This window comes from Hypanus sabinus, chromosome 25 (genome assembly GCF_030144855.1).
Source record: "Hypanus sabinus isolate sHypSab1 chromosome 25, sHypSab1.hap1, whole genome shotgun sequence".
NCBI classification, from domain to species: Eukaryota; Metazoa; Chordata; class Chondrichthyes; order Myliobatiformes; family Dasyatidae; genus Hypanus; species Hypanus sabinus.
The window spans coordinates 3,869,817-3,892,470 of record NC_082730.1 but is presented as its reverse complement, the minus strand read 5'-3'; positions in this window follow the sequence as shown (position 1 = coordinate 3,892,470).

Genomic DNA, 22,654 nt, shown 5'->3' with positions numbered 1-22,654 from the left:
GATCAGAGTGTCTTTGGGGCAGCTTCTCTGGTTCTAAACCCGTTCCCAACCATGTGCGGATGCACAGTAAAGAAAGTGCTAAATACTCCTGCTAGTTGGAACACACAGATCTTTAGTACTTGGCCAGGAATGCTGTCTGGACCAGACACCATTAATGTAGGATGAGTGTAAACAGGTGGTTGATGGTTAGCATAGACTCAGAGATTTGAAGGTACAGTTTCCCTACAGTATCTCTCTCTGTCTCACTTTGGATGGCTTCTCCACATTGAGATGCTGGTCACTGAATCCACTGCAGGGCTGTGCCTGGAGCACACTCAATAGTCACTTTATTAGATACAACTGGACATCTGCTCATTAAAGCAAATACCAAATCAGCCATCATGTGGCAACAACTCAATGCATAAAGCATGCAGACATTGTCATGAGGTTCAGACCAAACATCAGAAATGTGACCTAAGTGTCTTTGACTGTGGAATGATTGTTGATGCCGGATGGGATGGTTTGAGTATCTCAGAAACGACCGATCTCCTGGGATTTTCACCACATCAATCTCTAGATAAAACAGATAGTGGTGATTAAATCTAAAAAGCAAATTGCGCTGCATTTCTTTGGGCAAAAGTGCCTTGTTTATAAGAGAGGCTAGAGGGGAATAGCCAGACTGGTTCAAGCTGACAGGAATGTGGCAGTAGCTCAAATAACCACACGTTACAACAGTGCTGATGAAAAAGAGCATCTCTGATGCATGACAGCAGCAGAAGACCATGAACATACCCTTAGTGGCCACTTTGTTAGGCACAGGATGTTATCAATAAATGGCCGCAGAGTGTAAACACTCACACTCCCTGCTCTGAGGTTCTATTGTGTGATCTGTGTTCACAAACACTTTACCGAGCTCATGTCAACATGACGAGCAGGAGCAGGAAACAGATGTGCTACCAATGGACCACACAACGTAGTCAACTGATCCTGGCTAAAACTTTTTCTTGCCATTTGCTTGATCATTTTAATATCTAGAAGTCTATCAATGAAAGAAGAATTCCTCACGGGAGAATTCCAATGTTTTCCCACAGTATGCTGGCTGGTTTCATTATGGCCTGGTATGGAAACCATGTATTTGAGTGGAAGTTCTACAAAATGTAGCAAATTCAGTCCAGTACATCGCAGATAAAATCCCCCCAGCCACTGAAAGCATCTACATTAATCAAAGATCCTCACCACCCAGGCCATGCTCTTTCTCACTGCTATCACCAGGTAGAAGGTCCATGTGCCTCTGGACTTGCACCACCACGTCCAAGAACATTTTCATTTTTCAATCCTTTTTATTGATTTTCAAATAAAGAATATACAAATACAAATCGAAAGAGGAGTTTAACAAGTAGATAATATAAAAGACATATAAACAGCAATATTAAAGACAAAAAGCATATAATATCAAACTCAAATAGGTAATATATTATGCTGTTATATATACAATGGTCAGAGAGAAATTACAACACCTCATAGCAATCGTAAAAAAAAAGTTTGGAAATTTTATTGATAGAAAGAAAAACCCCACTAACTAAACTAAAACAAAAAAGAGAGAAAGAAAAAAAAGATTGGGCAGTCCAAATGAGGATAAACTTAAAAAAAGAAAGAGAGAGAAAAAACAACACATCCTTCCAGTCATCTCTGAACCTTCATGGACAGGGATATTGTCCAAAGAGAATAGAGAAAAATAAATAAATAAAGATTACTTAAATCATGTGAAAATATTAAATAAAGGGCCCCAAATTCAAAAGATGTATCAAATGTCTGGCTTCTAATTTTCTCCAAGCTTAAACATGACATGATAAAGGAGAGACAATAGAAAACAGTGGGCGAGTTAGTTTCTTTCCAGTGTAGCAAAATAGCTCTCCTTGCCAGTAAAGTTGAAAAAGCTATCACATGTTGGGCGGAGGCAGACACTTTACTTGCTTCCTCTGGGAAAATCCCAAAAATTGCTGTAAGTGGATTAGGTTGAACATCCAGATCTATAACTTTAGATAATATTCCAAACACATCCCTCCAAAAATTATTTAAACTTACACATGACCGAAACATATGGGTTAGAGTAGCCACTTCTGCATTACATCTTTCACAAATAGGGCATATATTAGGCAAAATATGCACCAATTTATCTTTGGACATATGGGCCCTGTGTACTATCTTAAACTGAATTAAAATATGGCGTGCGCAGATAGATGAATTATTAACTAAATAATAAATTTTACTCCATTGGTTATCTGAGAGTGAATGTTGAAGTTCTACTTCCCAGGAGTGTTGAACCCTATCATTAGGCGATGTGCGAGCATTCATTAACTGTTTATAAATGATAGCTATTAATCCTTTTTGAAAAGGTTTAAACTGAAAAATAACAAAAGCAAAATTTGAAGAGCAGATCAAGGGGTAATTTGGTAAAAAATCGCGTAAGAAATTCCTAACCTGTAAATATCTGAAAAACTGTGTATTGGAGATATCATTTTTATCCATTAACAGTGAAAAAGACATTAAACAGTTGTGTAAAAACAATTCTAAAAAAGTTTTTATTCCCTTAATTTTCCATGTTAGAAAAGCCTTATCCAAGGTTTAAAAAAGAAATTAGAATAAATATTACCAGAAAGTAAAAAATCATTTAATTCAAAAAATCTATGAAATTGAAAAATTGAAAATTTGAGGTATGTTTAACCTTTGCAAAAATCTATTCATAGTGATATTACTATCAGAGAATTCAGATTTATAAAGATTAGAATAAAAGTCCATAAGTATCTTAGTAATTTCATAAGGATCTAAAGTTTCTGTTCTATCTGGTCAGCGAATTTTTAAAATCTGTCTTCTGACCATCCCAGCCTTTAACTGACCCGCTAAAAGTTTAGCAGATTTTTCCCCATGTATATAAAATAAACTTATAGATTTAAAAATTTTCTGTTCAATGGGAAAGGTCAGAAATAAATCATACTGTGATTGAAGTTCGACCCTTTTTTTATATGGTCTTCAGTAGGTTTAACTGAATACACTTTATCTATCTGTTTAATTTGATTAATAAGCACTGACAATTCCACTTTGGTTTTCTTTCTCAAGGCTGCTAAATATGAGATTATCTGTCCCCTAGGAAAAGATTTCAAGGTGTCCCATATAACCAGATTTGACATTTCTTCGGTTGTATTAAATTCAAAAAATACAGAAATTTGCTCCTTAATAAAATTAACAAAAGCTGGATCCTGTAACAAAATAGGGTTCAATCTCCACTGTGAGATTTTCAAAAATCTATCTGGGATCTTAAGGATTAACTTTAAAGGCGCATGATCTGAAAGCGCAATGATGTCATAAGCACATTCAACAACGGAGTTTATCAGATGTGTATCTAAAAAATAGTAATCAATTCGGGAATATTTGTGACGGACGTGTGAAAAAAAGGAGAAATCTTTATCATTGGGGTGTTTATATCTCCAAATATCGACAAGGCCACATTCTAATAAAAAAAGAGTTAATACAAGCTGCCGCTTTATTAGGAAGCAACGGATTGGTTGCTGACCTGACAATCGCCGGATTTAAGCAACAGTTAAAGTCATCACCCATGATCAGCTTATATTCATTGAGATTCAGTAACTCTGAAAAAAGTTTCTTTAAAAAATCAGAATTATCTACATTAAGTAGGTATACACACACTAGAGCTACCTTTTGCTCACATAATAAACCAATAACAATTAAATATCTTCCAATTGAATCTGTAGTAGTATTAAGGTGTACAAAAGGGGTTTTGGGACTAAGAAATATAGAAACGCCTCTTGTTTTCCTATCCGACAGTGAGTGAAAAAGAGTCCCTTTCCAAAAGAGAAAAATTCTATCCCCATCCTGTTTTCGAATATGATTTTCTTGCACAAAAATAATATCAGCATTAAGTGTTTTTAATTTCTTAAAAATCTTTTAACACTTAATGAGATGATTGACACAGTTCTAATTCCACGATATTATATTAATTTTATTAACATCCATGTTTAAAATTGAGTTTAATATTATATGAAAGAAATGTTACGCAAGTACAGATTAAACCAAAAGGCGCGGGTACAACCAGAAGGAGTGACGCATTTACGAAAGAGAAATCCATCAAAAGAACTGCTCAATCAAGAAAAAAACCTACGAATAGACCCCTCCCCCTCCCCCCACCCAATAGATAGATAGAACCGATAGGCAGGTCCCATGCTAACTAATCTCCTTTGACCCTGTTCTCCAACTTGCAGCTCCAGATATAAAAAAAGCAAAAATCCCATGGAAAATAGCCATAATAAAAGGCACAAACAGAATCCAACTACTATAACGTTGTGTCTAACATTAATAAAAACATGAATCAGCTAAAGTAGCTTAAACACATACTCAAAAGAAAGAATAAATCCGAGCAAATAATGTTACAAGAATATTCTTTCTCTCAAAAAATAAAAATAAATGAATATATGTATATAACAGACCTAAAACTATAAGTATTGAAACAAATAAAAAAAAATAAAAAGATTAATACACAACAGGTCCTACATGGACCACTAAAGTACAATACTATAAAGGTTCCCTACAAAATAGTTATATATGTATTAATTATTAATAAGGTAAAAAAAAAATCGACCATGTCCCATAGCAGAGAGTGAAAAGATATAACATGTACTTATCTCAAAAGCTCCATAAACAACATACAGCAGATACTTCAAAATTGGCTATTGAATAATCGATGTAACTTTAATATTGTATTCAGTAGGCTTAACTTTAAAGTTTTTAATATACTCCCATCCCTCGTGAGGAGAATAGATTCTCAATGGTTGAGATTTTTCAGGAAGAATTATCAGCTTTGCTGGAAAGCGAGGGGAGGGATTTAAATCTAACTTATACATTTCACTCATAACTTCTCGATATTTCTTTCTTTCGGCAAAGATTTCGGGAGCATAATCTTCAACTATACGAATGTGTGTTGAATTGAAGAATAATTTCCGTTTCTTTCTGGCTTCTCGGAGAATAGCTTCTTTAGTCGTGTAATAATGCAAAGAAAGTACAACTGCTCGAGGATGTAATTCGGCTGAACGAAGAGAGTATGGAATTCTGAGGGCTTTGTCGATTAAGGGGCTAGTTTCGAGGTTCTCATTGAAAAGTGAATACAGTATATTTGAAAATAATTTTAACAGATCGCCAGCTTCAGTATTTTCAGGCAGTGCCAGAATACGCAGATTCCTCCGACGCCCTCTACTATCTGAATCAACCATTCTTTTCTTCATTTTAGATAGTTCCGAGGTAATTTCATTGATTTTCTTTTCCGTCAAAGATATCTTCATTCCTTGATATTTAATAGCTTGCTTGAATAAATCATGCTCGCTCTCAATTCGGGTTGTAGTCTGCTGAAGTGTTTGAAGTTGAGAATCCAAGTTTTTCAGCGAGTCTTGAATCGTAGAAATAGCTTTTTCAAGCTTCCCGTTTGAACCGGTCAGCTTATGAATTTTAATATTCAGCGATCCGAATTCTGACCAGGTCTTGTATTGAAGAAAATTTTCCCGCTAGTGTAACAGGTTCCTCTGTTTTCTTGGTTTGTTCCGTTTGCTCCATTTCGGGGAAAGTCTTGCCACAACGCAATTCAATACCAGAACGACTTTTTTCGGCCATTGTAATTAAGTCATGAATCCTTCAATAAAAATAATAATTCCTTCAGTAGAAGTAGTGAGTCATTAGAACTAAAAGGGATCTGTTAGTGGGAAATAAAATATATTAAAAGAGAGAGAGCCGCTAGAAACGCGACCTGCTCCATATGCTGCAAAGGTGAAGAATCCAGGTCCAAGAACAGGTTGTTGATTGCTATTTATTTATATTTGCATTTGCACAGTTCGTTGTCCATTGATCCTGTTTACAGTTGCTGTTCTATAGATTTGCTAAGTATGCCCGAAGAGAAATAATCTCAGGTTTGTATGTGGTGACAGAAATGTACTCTGATAATAAAACTTACTTTGAACTATTTGAATAGAGGCCTCGTCTATTTCCCACACTAGTGACATGTCAGACCCCTCACATCAGAAACCAGTCTGATCAATCTTTGTGATAATTCCTCTTCAGCATGCATTTCACACCCATTATTACAGATTCCAACATTGTCCCTGTTCCCAGTGTCAGTTGGGCAGGTGAGTGGTTCCCAGTTTTCTCTCTCTCCCTCCTTTTTGAAACAGGCTGAAGGAACCATTCCTGAAACTGTAGAGTTTGGCAGATGATAACCAGAAAGTTGAGTAACACTACTGGCATCTTGTCACAAACTCCGGGATGGAGTTCATCAGGCCTGTGTCAGTTATCAATTTTCATGATGGTATTTCATCATTGATGCTGACTGATTTTATTTCTACCCTTGCATTCAACACTTGTCTATTCTGTATTTCTGGCAGGTTTTTGTGTCTTCCACAAAGACACACAAGAAGCCACGGTTTATTTCCTCCACTGTTCCTTCATTCCCCACTGCAAAGACCCACCTCTGTCTGTAAGGGAACCACAGTTGTACCTGCTGCTATTTCATTTCCTGATTCCAGCTCTCACAGTCTGTTCTTAACATCCTTCAATTGTCCATTTTCGTTTTCTTCAATGATATTTCTGTTACCCTTTGCTGTGTTCGTAATCAATCTCAATCCTCAGGTTTTCGACTCATTCTGCAGGTTAACAACCTTTTCTGGCAATGATATCACGATTTTCTTCATCATTCTCTCTCACTGCTTGAATGTTCAGTATTGTCATTTGGGCTATGGATAGATCGACAGTCTGTCTGCAGAGAGAGAGGAAACCAGCACTCGGATGCCAAAACGTTAGATGACAGCTAACAACTTCCACTTTCTTTGTGCATTCCAGTGCCTCCCTACTTCCTGCCGTCACCATCCATCATTCCTGCAGCGATTCCCCATCATGATCTTTTCCCATGAAATATCTCCAGACCAGATCCCAGTTCCTGGGTTCTGAGGGGTCCTGGGTCACATTAGATTATTAGATTATGAGGACACTCAGTCCTCGTTTATTGTCATTTAGTAATGCATTCATTAAGAAATGATACAATGTTCCTCCAGTGTGATATCACAGAAACACAAGACAGACCAAGACTAACTGACAAAACCCACATAATTATAACATATAGTTACAACAGTGCAAAGCAATACCGTAATTTGATATGAGCAGACCATAGGCACGGTAAAGAAGAAGTCTCAAAGTCCCCGACAGCCCATCATCTCACGCAGACGGTAGAAGGAAGAAAAACTCTTCCTGCCATGAGCCTCCAGTGCCGCAAAGTTACCGATGCAGCACCCTGGAAGCACCCGACCACGGCCAACTCTGAGTCCGTCCAAAAACTTCGAGCCTCCGACCAGCCCTCCGACACCGAGCGCCGAGCACCATCTCTGCCGAACGCTTCGACCCCGGCCCCGGCCGCCAAGCAACAGGCAAAGTCGAGGATTCGGGGCATTCTTCTCTGGAGATTTTTCAATTACACAGTAGCAGCGGCAGCGAAGCAGACATTTCAGAAGATCGCCAGATGTTCCTCCGTGCTTTTCATGTCCGACTCCATCAAATCAGGATTGTACACAGCATCCTACTAGACAGATAACAGATATTCATCCTGGAGTGGCCGCTGCACACTGCCGGCACGCCGCCATTTTCTCTCATGTACACAATTCCACATCCCTGCAAATCCTTCCCAATCCTGTGAACAACTGGTGCCAGTTTCTCAAGCCCCATTTCCAGAACTAGCAGCAGGATGGGTCGTTGGCTACAGAATGAGCCAATCCTCTTTCCCAATACCCATCAATAACTAAGCTTCTCTTGCTCTCTATGTCAAACTCGTGTTTTATGAGAGTGTGACAGGAGAGGCAGCTTCACTGTGCCCAACCTACACTCTCCTTGCACTGGTAGTGTGGGACCCAGAAATGCTCCAGTCCAGACAGTAACAGAGAACGTGCAGAGAAGGATTTTAAAGACAAAGACTTGCTCTGAATCAAACTTACAAAGTGAGGCACAGAGAGTTAGCCAGCAGGAGATCAGCAGATGCCTGGTGTTCATTGTTCTCACGGAACAGTATAGACGCTGGTGGGCTGCACAAAGCTTCCCCTCCTAGTCAGTACGTTGTGAGGAGCAGTCGACAAGAAAGTACGTGTTGTGCAAAAGGTGAAATACAGAGGTGTGATCACAGGCAGAAAGCCACAGCGCTCGACATCAAGAGCGGACTGACTGATGTCAGAATGTCACCTCACACCAAATAAGAACAATGAGAGCAGGAGGATTTTTGGATCCTTGTGCCTGCTCCCCCTTCAATGGGACTGTGACTAATCTTTTATCTCAGCACCACAGTCCTGATCAATGGAACAAAAAAGCCAACGTGAAGTGGTTGTCAAACACGAGGATATCTGCAAATGCTGGAAATTCAAGCAACACACACAAAATACTGGTGGAACGCAGCAGGCCAGGCAGAATCTATAGGGAGAAGCGCTGTTGACGCTTCGTTAGTCCTGACAAAGGGTCTTGGCCCAAAGCATCGACAGCACTTCTCCCTATAGATGCTGCCTGGCCTGCTGCGTTCCACTTGCATTTTGTGTGTGTTACATGAAGTGGTGGATATGGCCAATCCATCATAAAAAAAACCCTCCCCACCACTGAGCAGATCTACAAGAAGCACTGATACAAGAAAGCACCATGCATCATCAGGGAACCCTACCATCCAGTCCATAATCTTTCAATGCTGCTGTCGGAATGGAGGTATGGACCTCAGGTTCCACACCGCCAGGTTCAGGAACAGTTATACATCAGACTCCTGAACCAGCGTGGGTAACTTCTCACACTGCAACTCTGAATTGATTCCACAAACTATGGACTCACTTTCAAGTATTCTACAGCTCATGGTTAGAGCATATGAGGAGGAATGTAAAGCACGGAATAAGCCAGGGACAAGGGAAGCAATAAAAACAAATATATTCCTGTAGTAGAAGGAATGGAGGCTGCCATTTTATGTGTGTTCTCTGCAGCCACCATTTTGTGAGCTGGCTCCCCCCTGGGGACGGTCTCATCAAAGCAGCGATAAGTAGATGCAGTGGGATCGACAATCTGATTAATGCGCGATCATTTCCAAATAAAAAGCTGTTTTTGATTTCGTCGACTGACAGGCTTATCAAACAAACAGCCTGTGTGACCTGACGAAGACTGAGCTGCATGTTTGGATGAACTGTGTTGAACAAAGGAAGTGACATGGGGCAAGAGCAATAAATTAATACTGTTTGTGGCCTTGTGCCAGATCCAGTGAGAGGCTGGCACAGGTCAGTCAGGTGAAACAGAGCCAGTGACATCAAAACACAACAGATTGATCAACAAGGTAGAGAATACGAATGAAGGGTTTCAGCAGCTCGAGATGTGTGGGATCTTGATGAAAGACTTGCAAAGTTGTAACATGGTGGCAGGAAGTGGTTGAGGTTGTGAAACTGAAAATGGTGCTGGAGTGCAGTTGTCTCTGGAGTGAGAGAGAAATCACATACAGACGGGCAGCAAGAAGTTCTGCTTCTCACAACTCCAGCAAACTCAGTTTAATCCTGGTTTTAGATTCCATTTGTGTGGAGTTTGCATGTTCTCCCTGTAAAGGTACGAGTTACCCAGGGTGCTATTATTTCCTCCCAGATTCCAATGATACAAGGGCGGTAGGTTACTTGTCCACTATAAATTGCCCCCACTGAGAAGGTGAGGGGTAGAATCTGGGGGAGGTGATGGGATTAATGAAATGGTATTGGTGTAAAGTGGTAGTTGATGGTTGGAGTTCCCTCAGTGGATCAAAGGGACGATCTCTGTGCTGTTTGACCCAATGGACAGCAGAGGAAGTCAGAGAATGGACAGGGCAGCCGAGAGAGCAGCAGACAGAGACGCTAAAGGAGATAAAGAGCTTCATGGATGTGGACTTGCTCGATATTGACGGAGCTGGACTTGTTGCGTACATTTGTGCCTAGACTGTGCGCAGCCCTAAAAAAGTACGGTTGATTGCTTTGGATATTTAGTGTAGTGATCACAAGACCCTGTTGGACAAAAAAGTACTGCAAGTTTGGTTTACTCGTTCTCTGGAGAGACCAATGACGGGGGATTTGCATTGACTGAGTTGTTGTGTGAACAAGATGTGCTGCTGGATTTCCAAATGACCATTTAGCCCATTGAATCTGCTCTGCCATTTCATCATGGCTAATCTGTTTTCCTCTCAGCCCCAGTCTCCTGCCTTCCCCCTGTATCCCTTCATGCTGTGATCAATTAAGAATCTATTAACCTCTGCCTTAAATGTACATAAAGAATTGGCCTCCTCAGCTTCCTGTAGCAACAAATCTCACTGATTCACCACTCTCCAGCTAAACAAGTTCCTCCACAAATCTGTTCGAAGTAGATGTCAATCTATTGGGTCTTCAAAACTCCACCCGCAGAAAACATCCTCTCCACAGCCACTCTATCAAGACTTTTTACAATTTTGGTAGGTTTCAATTAGGTCATCCCTCATTATTTTTATTTCCGTTGATTACAGGATCAGAACAATCAAACGCACTTCATATGACAAGTCAATTTATCCTGGAATATCTTTCATGAACTTCCTTTGTTCTCTCTCCAGTTTCAGCACATCCTTTTCAAGATAAAGGGCCTAGAACTGCTCACAATACTCCAAACACAGCTTCTACAGAAAATCCATTATGTTAGCAGTGAACACTTTCCCAGGGTGTTACACAAGTTTGCAGCGTTAACCAATTCTCCTTTGTCTATCCTGCTTGTTATATCTACAAAGAATTTCAACACACATGTCAGGCAAGATGTTCATTTGAGAAAACTATGCTGACTATGGCCTATTTTATCCTGTGTCTCCGAGAACCTCGAAAACACATCCTTAACAATTGAATCCAACATCTTCCCGACCACTGAGGTCAGACTAATTGGCCTTTAATTTCCTTTCTTCTGCCTTTCTCTTTTCTTGAAGAGTGGGGTGCCATTTGCAATTGTCCAGTCTTCAGGAACCTTTACAGAATCTAATGATTATTGAAAGGTCATTACTAATGCCTCCACAATCTGTTCAACCACCTCTATCAGAATCTTGGGGAGTACACCATCTGCTCCCGGTGAGTTATCCATCATCAGACCTTTCAGTGTCCCAAGGACCTTCTCTCTGGTAGTGATAACTTTACACATTACATGACCCCTGATACCTGTAACTTCCTCCACACTGTTAGATTCTTCCACAGTAAGACTGATGCAAAAACGTATCCAGTTTTTCTGCCATTTCCTTGTCCCCATAACAGTATCATTTTCCACTGGTCCAACATCCAGTCTTGCCTCTCTTTCACACTTTATGGTCCTGAAGAAATTGCTGGTATTGTCTTTAATATTATTGGCTGGCTTTATTCCATATTTACCTACTTAATGACTTTTAGTTGCCTTTTGTTGGTACTTAAAAACTTCCCACTTCCCTAACATCTCGCAAATTTTCTGCTCTATTATATGTCCTCACTTTGGACCTCATGTTGACCTTGACTTCCTTCGTTAGCCATGGTTGTGTCATCTTGCCCTTAGTATACTTCCTACACTTTGAGATTTATAAATCCTGTGTCATCTGAATTGCTTTCAGTTATTGCAGCGATTGCATCTCTGTCATCATCCCTGCCTGTGTTATTTTTTTATTGAATCAGTACTGGACAACTCCTCTCTCATGCCCCTGTGATATATTTTACTGCACTGTAATACTGTAAGATGTGATTTCAGCTTCCCTTTCTCAAATTTCAGTGTCATTTTGACTACATAATGATAAGTTACCCCTCAGGATTGTTTTACTTTAAGCTCTCTGATCAATTCTGGTTCATCGCACAACACTCAATCTAGAATAGCTAACCCCTACAGGGCTCAAACACAAACTGTTCTAGAAAGATATCCCATAAGTTAGAAATTGCCCCTCTTGGAATCCCACACCAACCTGGTTTTCCCAATCTATTTGTATATTGATGGACCTTGTGAGTACTGTAACATTGCCCTTTTGGCAGGCAATTCCCATCTCCCATTCCAACTTGCAGACCACATCCTTAACTCTGTTTGGGCGTCTGTAGATAACATCCGTCAGCGTCTCTTTACCCTTGCAGTTCCTCAGCTCTAACTACAACAATTCAACATCTTCTGACCTTATGTCACTTCTTTCGAATGATTTAATTTAATTTTTTATCAACAGTGCCATGCCAGACCCTCTGCCTTCCTGCCTATTCAGTGATACCTACATCATCTTTGCCAATCTGAATCTGTACTATAAGTTCATCGAACTTATTCTATTACCGCCCGCGGTCAAATATGACACCTTTAGTTCTGTATTCACCTTTTTCAATTTTGAACATCTTTACATTACAGCTCTTCCGGTTTACTGCAATTTTTATCTATCGCATAGGTCTGCCTGCTAGGAGTCTCACTACACATTACATCTGTTTACATCTGATAGCGCTCATCCTCCGCATTACCATTCCAGTTCCCAGCCCCCTGCTGAACTCGTTTAAACCCACCCAAACAACTTGAACCAACCTGCCCACAAGGATATTGGAGATCCTCGGGATCAGGTGTAGCCTGTCTTTTATTGTACAGCTCATAGCTGCCCCAGGAGAGATCACTAAGATCCATAAATTTCAACCCTTGCCTCATGCTCCAGTTCCTCAGCTACATATTCACCTGCCAAATCATCCTATTCTTTCCTTCAGTGGCACATGGCACAGGCAACAATCCAGTGATCACTATCCTGATGGTCCTGTTTCTCAGCTTTCTACCTAGCTCCATAAAATCGCTCTTCAGGACCTCATCACATTATTTACCCATGTCATGATGTCAATATGTACAAAAACTTCAGCTGCTCAACTTTGCCCTTGAGAATGCCATGGTCAAGAATTGAGATATCCCTGATCCTGGCATCAGGGAGGCAAGATACAATTTGTGTGTCTCTATCTCACCCACAGAACCTTTTCTCTTTTCCTCCGATGAAGGAATCTCCTACCAATACTGCAGTCCTCTTCACCTCTCCGCTCATCTGAGACACAGCACCAAACTCAGTGCCAGAGACCTGGTCATTGTGGCTCCTCCCTGGGAGGTCATCCCTCTCAATAGTATCTAAGGTTATTATTGAGGGGAATGGCCACAGGTGTACTCTGCACTGGCTGTACATTTTTACTCCAGGTACACTGTCCCTGCAACCATTCTCACTATACTATGTGGATTGTCCAAATCAGATTTCATACTGGGTTGGTGTCTGAGCCCTCCTGTCTGTGCTGCCCTCCAGTGTTCACTTGGTGAAAGAACAAGCTGGACCAGGAAAACTCAAGACTTAGGCGATATATTTTTATCTCTCTTTGTGACTGTATGTTGTTCTGCACTGATGAATAACCAAATGTGCTATTTGTGTAATGTGCTATGTGAAGTGTGCTGTACGCTGTTGGTTTGTGACTTGTCGTTTGCCTGTATTCATGTATATTTGAATGATAATTAAACTTGAAACTTGGGCTTGAACTTAAAACTTGTAACTTCATTTGGTGCTTGGAGAACAAAGATTGGAAATAAGTACACTTCAAAGTGATCAAATTAAGTTTTATTATCAATGAACATATATATCACCATATACAAGCCTGTGATGTATTTTGCTTTGGGCATGCTCAACAAATCCATAGAATAGTAACTAAAACAGAATCAATGAAAGATTCACCAGAGTGAAGACAACCAAAACTGTGCAAATGCAAATATAAATAAATAACAATGAATATTGGGAACATGAGGTAATGAGATAAAGAATCCTTAAAGTGAGATCTTTGGTGTAAGACATTTAATGATGGGGCAGTGAGGGTAGGTATCCACCTTTACTCAAGAGCTTGATGGTCGAGGGGTAATAACTAAAGCAGTGGAAACTGGCTATGTCACAGCTATCTAATAGACTGTGATGGGGAAGAGGCAATACTACTCCAAACAGGCACAGAGCACAAGCTGTAACTCAAACACATCCCATTAACCATCTCCACATCTCCAGCCACAGTCCCTTTCCATCTCTAGCTCTCTCCCTCTCTCAGATTCTGAAAGCAGCAGGCCCATGTGTCAGGGTCCTGTCCGGTCCGGAATCCGCATTCCAGGTCTCAATCCAGTCCCTTGCTCCGGACTCCAGTTCTGGCAGCTGCCCCTCCCGGCCCCTTTGAGCCTGTTAAGATCAGCCGGGATCAAGGAGGCACACCTGTGGCCAATTTGGCTGCAGGTGTTTATAAGGGGCCGTGAGACAGAGACTGGGTGGGTGGTGGAGGAGGCAAGGGCTAAGGGCTAAGGGCTAAGGGCTAAGGGCTAAGGGCTAAGGGCTAAGGGCTAAGGGCTAAGGGCTAAGGGCTAAGGGCTAAGGGCTAAGGGCTAAGGGCTAAGGGCTCAGAGTTGGTGCATGTGGTTTGGAACTTGTTGAGGGAAGAAGAGTGGGGATTGCTGGGAGGAGGTTTCCTTGGTCTGGTAATGGTAAATAATGTGAGAGGAGGGGCTGAGGGAAAGAGAGTGGAGAATGAGTGGGATAGGGATTTGGGATCAGAGGTAGGCAGCTGGGGAGAAATGGATTATGGTAAAGGGAGAAACAAAGGGAATAAGGAGATAGTGAGGGCAAGGATGAATGAAAACCAAAACAAAGGGAATAAAAGAATAAGAAATGACAGTGGAGAGAGTTCTGAAAGTGAGGAAAATGAACAAGTTCAGAGAGGAGGTGTTGTCATAATTAGGTTTAATGAGAAGGTGCAAGGAACCATGAAGAAAATTAACCTGTTTGTGCTAACAACAACTCTGGTAAGTAAGATAGGGGAAATAGTATTTGCAAAAGTCCTTAGTGATGGCAATCTATTGGTAAGGTGTGTGAATGAGGAACAACTTGAGAAAGCACTCAAGCTAAAAGAGATAGGAAAATGCAAGGTGGAATATACAGAGAGGGTGGGAGCATGAAATGGTAGCTGTAAAGGAGTGATCATGGGTGTACCAATGATTATAAACATGGAGGAGTTGAAGAGGAATATCAAAGGGGGGAAAGTAATTAATATTCTAAGACTGAAAACAACAAAGGAGGGAATGAAAAAGGAAAGTGAAACAGTATTGATTGAATTTGAAGAAGAAACTTTGCCAAGGAAAGTGTTCCTGGGTTTCATGAGTTACCCAGTAAGGGTATGTGTGCCAAAGCCATTGAGGTGCTATAATTTTCAAAGGTTTGAATACATAGCTAAAAACTGTAAAAGGCAGAGGAGATGTGCTAGATGTGGGGGTGATCATGAATATGGAAAGTGTGGAACAGGAGTGCAACCAAAATGCTGTAATTGTGGAGGAGCTCATAATGTGGCGTATAGTGAGCGTGAGGTTATGAGACGGGAGAATAAAATTCAAGAAATAAGAGTGAAAAAAAAGATCACTTATGCAGAAGCTGTAAGAATGTGAAGAGAACTGAATAATGCTCCTAATGACCAGAGAGCAATAGGGATACACGAGATGCAGCGAAGAGTAAATGACAGGATTTATGTGGGAAAAAAAGCTCCAGTAACATTCATTGCAGGAGTCATTAATAGTACGGCAGAGGTAAAGTCAAAAAGTGACAAAATTCAGCTGGTGGTCAAAGCAGCAGTAAACCATTTAGGGTTAGTTGGACTGACATGGGAAGAAGTGAGGGAGAACCTCACTAATCAGTCAAGCCAGGAAGTGTCATAGGTTGGTTAGTACTCATTATGGTGATCCTTTTGCAATGGAATGCAAGGAGTTTACTGGCCAATGGCCAGGAATTTAAGGACTTTATTAAGGAAATGGTTGTAAAACTGGATGTAGTGTGTATTCAGGAAACTTGGTTGAAACCACCTTTAAACTTTGTGGTACATGGGTATACAATGATAAGGAAAGATAGAAATCTAGGGGGAAGAGGAGTTTGTGCTATGTTAATCAAGCAAGGTATACCGTATAGAGTACTGGAAAAAGGAGATGAACAGGAATACACAGTGGTGGAAATATGGGAGAGAGGGGAGGGAGTGGTTATAATTAACTACTACAATCCATGTAAGAGGTTGGATTTGGACAGCCTACTAAGGATACAAGGACAAAATAGACATAAAGTAGTGTGGTGTGCAGATTTCAATGCTCACAGCACAATATGGGGGGATCCGATTACAGATTCAAATGGAATGGTAATTGAAGATTTAATGGAAGAAAGGGATTTGGTATGTATGAATGATGGTAGAGGAACAAGGATAAACATAACAGGAACTGAGTCGGTATTAGATATAACGTTAGTGTCTAATGTCTTGGCTGGCATCAGTAACTGGGGAGTTTCGATTGCTTCAACAGTAGGCAGTGATCACTACCCAGTTTTATGTTCAGTGGGTGAAAGAGTTGAAATAAGACCAGGTGGGGGAGTCCCAAAGTGGGTGTTTGGAAAAGCAGATGGGGTTAAGTTCCAGAAGTTAAGAAAAGAAGCATTGACAAGGATTGACATTTCTGGAGATATAGATGAATTAAACAGTCAGGTGACTTCAGCAATTATTATGGTAGCAGAAGGATCTATACCCAGGAGTGAAAATAGGATGAATATACAAGTAGTGCCATGATGGACAGAGGAATGTTGTCAGGCTGTGTATTTAAAAAAAAAAGCATTCAGGCTAGTTAAAAGAACCCATAATATGCACCATTTGATTCAATATAAGAAGGCACAGGCAGAGGTGAGAGGAACTATACGTCAAGCTAAAAGGGCAAGTAGGAAGAGTTTTTGCAACAAAATAGGAAGAAAAATGCCTGTGGTAGAGGTATGGGGAATGATTAAGAGGATGGGGGGAGGTAGAAGGGATTGGCAGTATCCAGTAATGATATCTGAGTAGGAAACAGCAGTCTCCAGCAGGGGTAAGGCTGAGATCATGGCCAAGTCATTTGTAAAGGTACATAGTTCAGAAAATTTGTCTGAAGAATGGAGAAGGGAAAGAACAATGAGTCAATACCCAGGTGTGTTAAACAGGAGGGAAGAAACAGATGATATAATTGATGATCCATTTACTTTGGCAGAAATGGTGAGAGCAATAAAGAGATGGAGACCAATCTCCCCAAGGAAAGATCTAATATGCAATGTTATGCTAAAAAATCTAGAAGAAGGAGCGCTCTTGAAGTTACTGCATCTTTTATAACAGTGTGGGAGGAGGGAAGATTACCAAGTGCATGGAAAGAAGCAGTAGTAATTCCAATAAGGAAACCTGGCAAGGATCCATCAAAACCTACTAGCTACAGGCCAATAGCACTAACATCAAATATATGTAAGGTAATGGAAAGGATGATAACTGAAAGGTTATCATATGATCTTGAAGAGAGGAATGCTGACAAGTTATCAGAGGTTTTAGGAAGGGAAGGAATTCCATGGACTCAGTGATAAGATTAGAGACTGAAATAAGAAAGGCCCAGGCAAATAAAGAGTCAGTAGTTGCAGTGTTTTTTGACATTGAAAAAGCCTATGATATGATGTGGAAGGAAGGATTATTAATTAAACTGCAGAAGATGGGGGTTGGGGGGAGAGTTTTTAATTGGATTAAAGATTTTTTGTTTGGTTCAAAAATTCAAGTTCGGATTGGAACAGAATGATCAAAACAGTACATAGTGGGAAAAGGCACACCTCGGGGTAGTGTGATTAGCCCGTTACTTTTCATCATCATGATCAACGATGTCTTCACAAAGGTACCAGTCGATATAGGTAGGTCACTGTTTGCGGATGATGGGGCCTTGTGGAAAAGAGGCAGGAACACTGAGCATATAATCAAGAAACTACAAGGAGCAATTGATGAAGTGGTAGAGTGGGGTTATGATTGGGGATGTAGATTTTCAGTGGAAAAAACTCAAACTGTATTTTTCACTAGGAAAAGAATTGAAATAGGGAAGGAGTTAAGGATGTATGGGATTGAATTAGAAAGGGTTGGATCATTTAAGTTTCTGGGAGTTATATTTGATTCACGATTAACATGGGCAGACCATATCAGGAAAGTTGAGGAGAAATGTAAAAAAGTAATAAACGTGATGAGATGTTTGACTGGTAGGGAATGGGGAGCAAGTTGTTCAGCATTGAAGAGAATGTATGTGGCTTTAGTAAGATCTGTGTTGGATTATGGAAGTGTAGCATATGGATCAGCAGCTAGGTCTCTTACAAGGAAACTGGATGTGATTCAGGCTCAGGTTTTGAGAGTGTGCAGTGGGGCTTTTAAAACATCACCAATATCGGCCCTGCAGGTAGAAATGGGAAGAATGCCTTTGGAATTAAGAAGGATGCAATTGATGGCAAACTACTGGGTTTATTTGCAGGGACACAATGACTCTCACCCTGCTAAAGGAGTGTTACAGGAGTCCTGGGAAAATGGGAGGTTTCAGAGGGAAAACTTTAGTCGGGTAGGGAATGATATTGCTCGATCATGTGGAGTGTTTGATCAGCAGAACAATCTGATAAGTTAGCGGTGTATACAGTGGAGATGATGGCAGTGTTGGTTGCGTTGTGTTGGGTGGAGAAATCTAAACTCGTCAAAGTGTTGATATGCTCAGATTCATCTTCAGTACTGGCAAGTTTAAGGTCTTCTCACTCAAACAGCCGGCAAGATGTACTTCATGAAATCCTTCAGTCAGTCAAACGAGTTGCAGATCAGGGAGGTCAGGATAAATTTCTATGGGTTCCAGCTCATGTAGGGGCGAAGGGGAGTGAAAGGGTGGATGACTTGGCAAAGAGGGCATTAAAGAAAGAAAATATAGAAATGCACATTAGTATCAGTAAAGCAGAGGTTAAGTGTGTTATCTGGGAAAAAAATTAACCAAATGTGGCAAGAAAGATGGGACAGGGAGGGGAAAGGGAGGCATTTATATGGAATACAAAGAAGTGTTGCAGGTACTAGGGTAGGAAGTAGATACAGAAGAGAGGAAATTGTGTGGACTAGGTTAAGGCTGGGGCACTGTGCACTAAACCAAACATTGAAATTGATAGGGAAACACCAGGCAGGATTGTGTGTGGAATGTCAGGAAGAGGAGTCAGTAGAACATGTAGTTCTGAGTTGTAGGAAGTATGGGATACAGAGAGATGATGAGAATTAATCTAAGGGAATTGGGGGTGCACGTTAAAAGGGTTACTGGGCATGGGTGAGAGAATACAGGTCAGGGTATTTTTAGCTTTCTTAAGGGATACAGGTTTTTTTTTAATAGGATATGATGGATAAACAGAAATGGGGTACTAGGATGGGGAGGATAAAGTGTAGGTTAGGGTAGGTGTGCGATTGGGTGAAGGGATTTAGAATGTGAGTCCATCGCATACTCCGGAGCAGAAGGAGGTGTTAATGCACCATTAAGCTGGGTGCCAACTGCTGTAAAATGAGTGAGAGAGTTCTGTATCCTGTTCTGACCTGGTTGCCACCCTGCTGGGAATCAGGCTCTGCGCTGGTTGTTGGACTGTTCTGTATATGCTCTATCCAGTTGGTCTTGTTCCCCTGCTACTCACCTGTGCGCTGGTCCCGCTGTTCCGCCATTTTCTCCTCGCTTGCGCTGCCACGCTGTTGGTTGCCTTTCCCAATTTACCAATGTACCTGGTGGATCACTGTAGTTTTGCTGCTTACCCTGGACCCAGCTTCCTACTCATTGCCTGTGTCAGGCCATCTGGCCGGACTGCCACTGCCCGGTGAGGGTTCTGCCCCTTCTTACCCGTTGCCTCCGTCAGGCGGTTCTGACTGGACTGCCAATGCCCCTTCCATCTGTTGATCCCTAAGGGTTGTGCCCCACACCTGCCCAGGTGTTCACGACTGGCCCAGGCCTGGGAGGGGGCCCGGCCCAGGCCTGGGAGGGGGCCCTGCCGGGATCTCACTCTCTCCTCCTCTTCCCCCACCCCCCACTCTCTCCCATTTGGCGTTTGGTTTTCTTTTTTCATGGGTTCTTTTGAGATTCTTGTTTTGTGACCGTCCATAAAGAGATGAATCTCAAGCTTGGATAATATATGCTCACTTTGATAAAATATACTTTGAACTGCCAGGTATTGGTGGAGGGTTTCAAATAGGATGGAGCTACAGAAACAGGCCCATTGGCCCTCCATCTCTGTGGTTACCATTGAGTACTTGATCACATTCAATCCATTTGCCTGTGTCATTCCCAAGTTAAGCACATGTTTTATCGTATTTCTACTGGTATGCTGTGAGGTATTTTTATTTTGGCAGTTTTTCTGCAAATGCAATGTTTTCTCATCGTTAAGCCTCATAGCTTAGTGTTTTGGCTTCGGCTGAGATAAGGACTACTTGCTCAGGCTGGGAATGTTGTGTCAGCCAGTCCAGGGAGGTTTGGTTGGCAGGAGCAGTGGAGGAGAACACAAGCGAAGATGCTCAGTGAACACTGTTCAAGGGAGAGTCACTGTTGCAAGAAGTGCTTTGTGTAGCCAAATGGTTCTCAGCAGGAAGAGCCAATGCTCCTGAGTTAGCCAGTTCATTCAAAATGGCTTTCAAGGGAAGTTCCAAAGGTGACTGGTGTCTTCCATGCAGATCATGGGTTCAGCAAGTGAGAAATCAAAGATCCAATGTTTATTTGCCCATATAGACTAGTTCAGCTGAGCTGGACCCTTTTCCTTCCCCTCTATTAACTGTTTAAAATTTTAATGTCAGTAAATATAATTCCACTTTATTTTTATACTAGTGTAAGGTGTTATTTCCTGGAAAATGACAACTCTGCATGGGGCAGCACTTACAGAGCATTCACTACAATTTTTGTTCCCGCATCAGAACATGCCAACTTTCCTGTCTGGTTGAACCCGATATGTACCGAACCTGGAAGTGTGTTGCTTATTGAAGGTGACTTTCTCATCGTTACACATTATTGTTGCGTTATGTGACTGTTGGCCAGAGTTAGCAAACCAGCCAATTTTGTTATGAGCCACAGTGAGAGGGTTAGTTTTTGGGGGCTCTTCCGAGATGCACAGTTTTCTGTGAGTGAGTGGAAGACTTTGAGGTGAAAAGTCTTATAGGTCCTCCAGCTGTTGATTTAAGTTCTGTGCTGCTTTCAGCGATTACATCACCGTTTGCTTAACACTAAAGTGTAGCTGTTGAGAGCCAGTGTTATTGTGGGCTGAGAATGTTCCCTGGAGTCAAACTCACACCCAATTGGGAAGAAGAATGTGAGGCTTGAGTTAAGGATTAGTCTTATTTATTGGATGAATGGCAGTGCTCAGATAACATGAAAAAAATAGATACCGGTAGAGAGTTTATAGGGTCTGGCAGCTGAGATAAGGCAAAACAATTCTCTAGCTACATCAGTAAACTATATGCAAACTTGGGCACCACTGGACATTCGGCCGACTCTGTGATGAAGTTGAGGCACACAGTCTAGGAGGAAGGGCAGAAGCTTTATGACTACCTTTTCTGGTCAGAAACTGCTGCATTGTGTGGGTCACAAAGGGGGCATTCAACTACCTGAGAGGGTAGTATTGAGGGTGGAGCAAGTTGTGAAGAGTGTATTATCACACGGCACGATTGCTCTACATATTTGAATGACTCACAAGATGCATCTTCCTCCATCTTTAACTGAGTTATTCAGAGAAGTTAGAGAGGATGGAAATACGATTGAGGAGCGGGATGTTTCCAGAAGCTGAGTAATGCCGTCAGTGGTAGCCTCTGTTGATAAAGTAGCCCCTGATGCTACAGAGATCAAGATATTCAGGAATGAGAAGAATAGCCTTCAAACTGAGCTGATTCAGTGGATGTTTGCTAATGTTTTAACTAAATGTGACATTTTTATTAGGAAACTGACCCATCTGTAGGATTTACTAAGCAGAGGAATGCTGTTATAAATGGTCTTTTGATGAGAGGATTGACTGGTATTTTCTGTGACAACCATGGAAAAGATAGACATTTCAAGTGAAACTGTGAGGAACAGGAAAATCTACAGAAAGTACATAATGGTTAGTCAGACAGAGCAAAAAAGATACAAAACTGTGGGTGGACATTGTAAAGATATGGACTGGTGTCTCGGGGAGAATAAGTTCCAATCAGTGCATCAAGGGAAATACTAAAATGCAAAACAATATTCCTGGAGGTTTAGTGGGACCAGACTCTGGTGTGTCCAAATGGACTGAAGGTATTTTTGCTCGGGCCATACTTGACACAGGTTCTCAACTTACTTTACTTTATAGATCCATTTACAAACGGTATCTGACACATTTACCATTGATGCCACTCGGTGCCTTTGAGATTTGGGGGCTTAGTACTGATGACTACCCACACAATGGTTACTTGTTGTTGAGACTGGAGTTTTCAGAAGCAGATGTTGGAGTAACTGAGAGTATTAATATGCAGTAGTGGTTGGAACGATCCCTGGTGACAGGGACCTGTGGTTGATTCTGGGATTGTGCAGATTACATGCAGGCCTTATGTTCAGTCTGTCCCAAGGACTGTGAGTGATCCCTGGGTGCCCTTTTTCCAGGGGTAACGTGTCTGTCATTATCCTGCCATTCCCCCGGGGGGGGCAGCCAGACACTGCGATTCTTCGGAAGATTTGCATAAATGATGCCTGTCTCCAATGGGTCTGTGGGTCAGAAAGCAGAGGTAACAGGGTATGTACTGAAACCATTCCCACTTTACCACATATAACA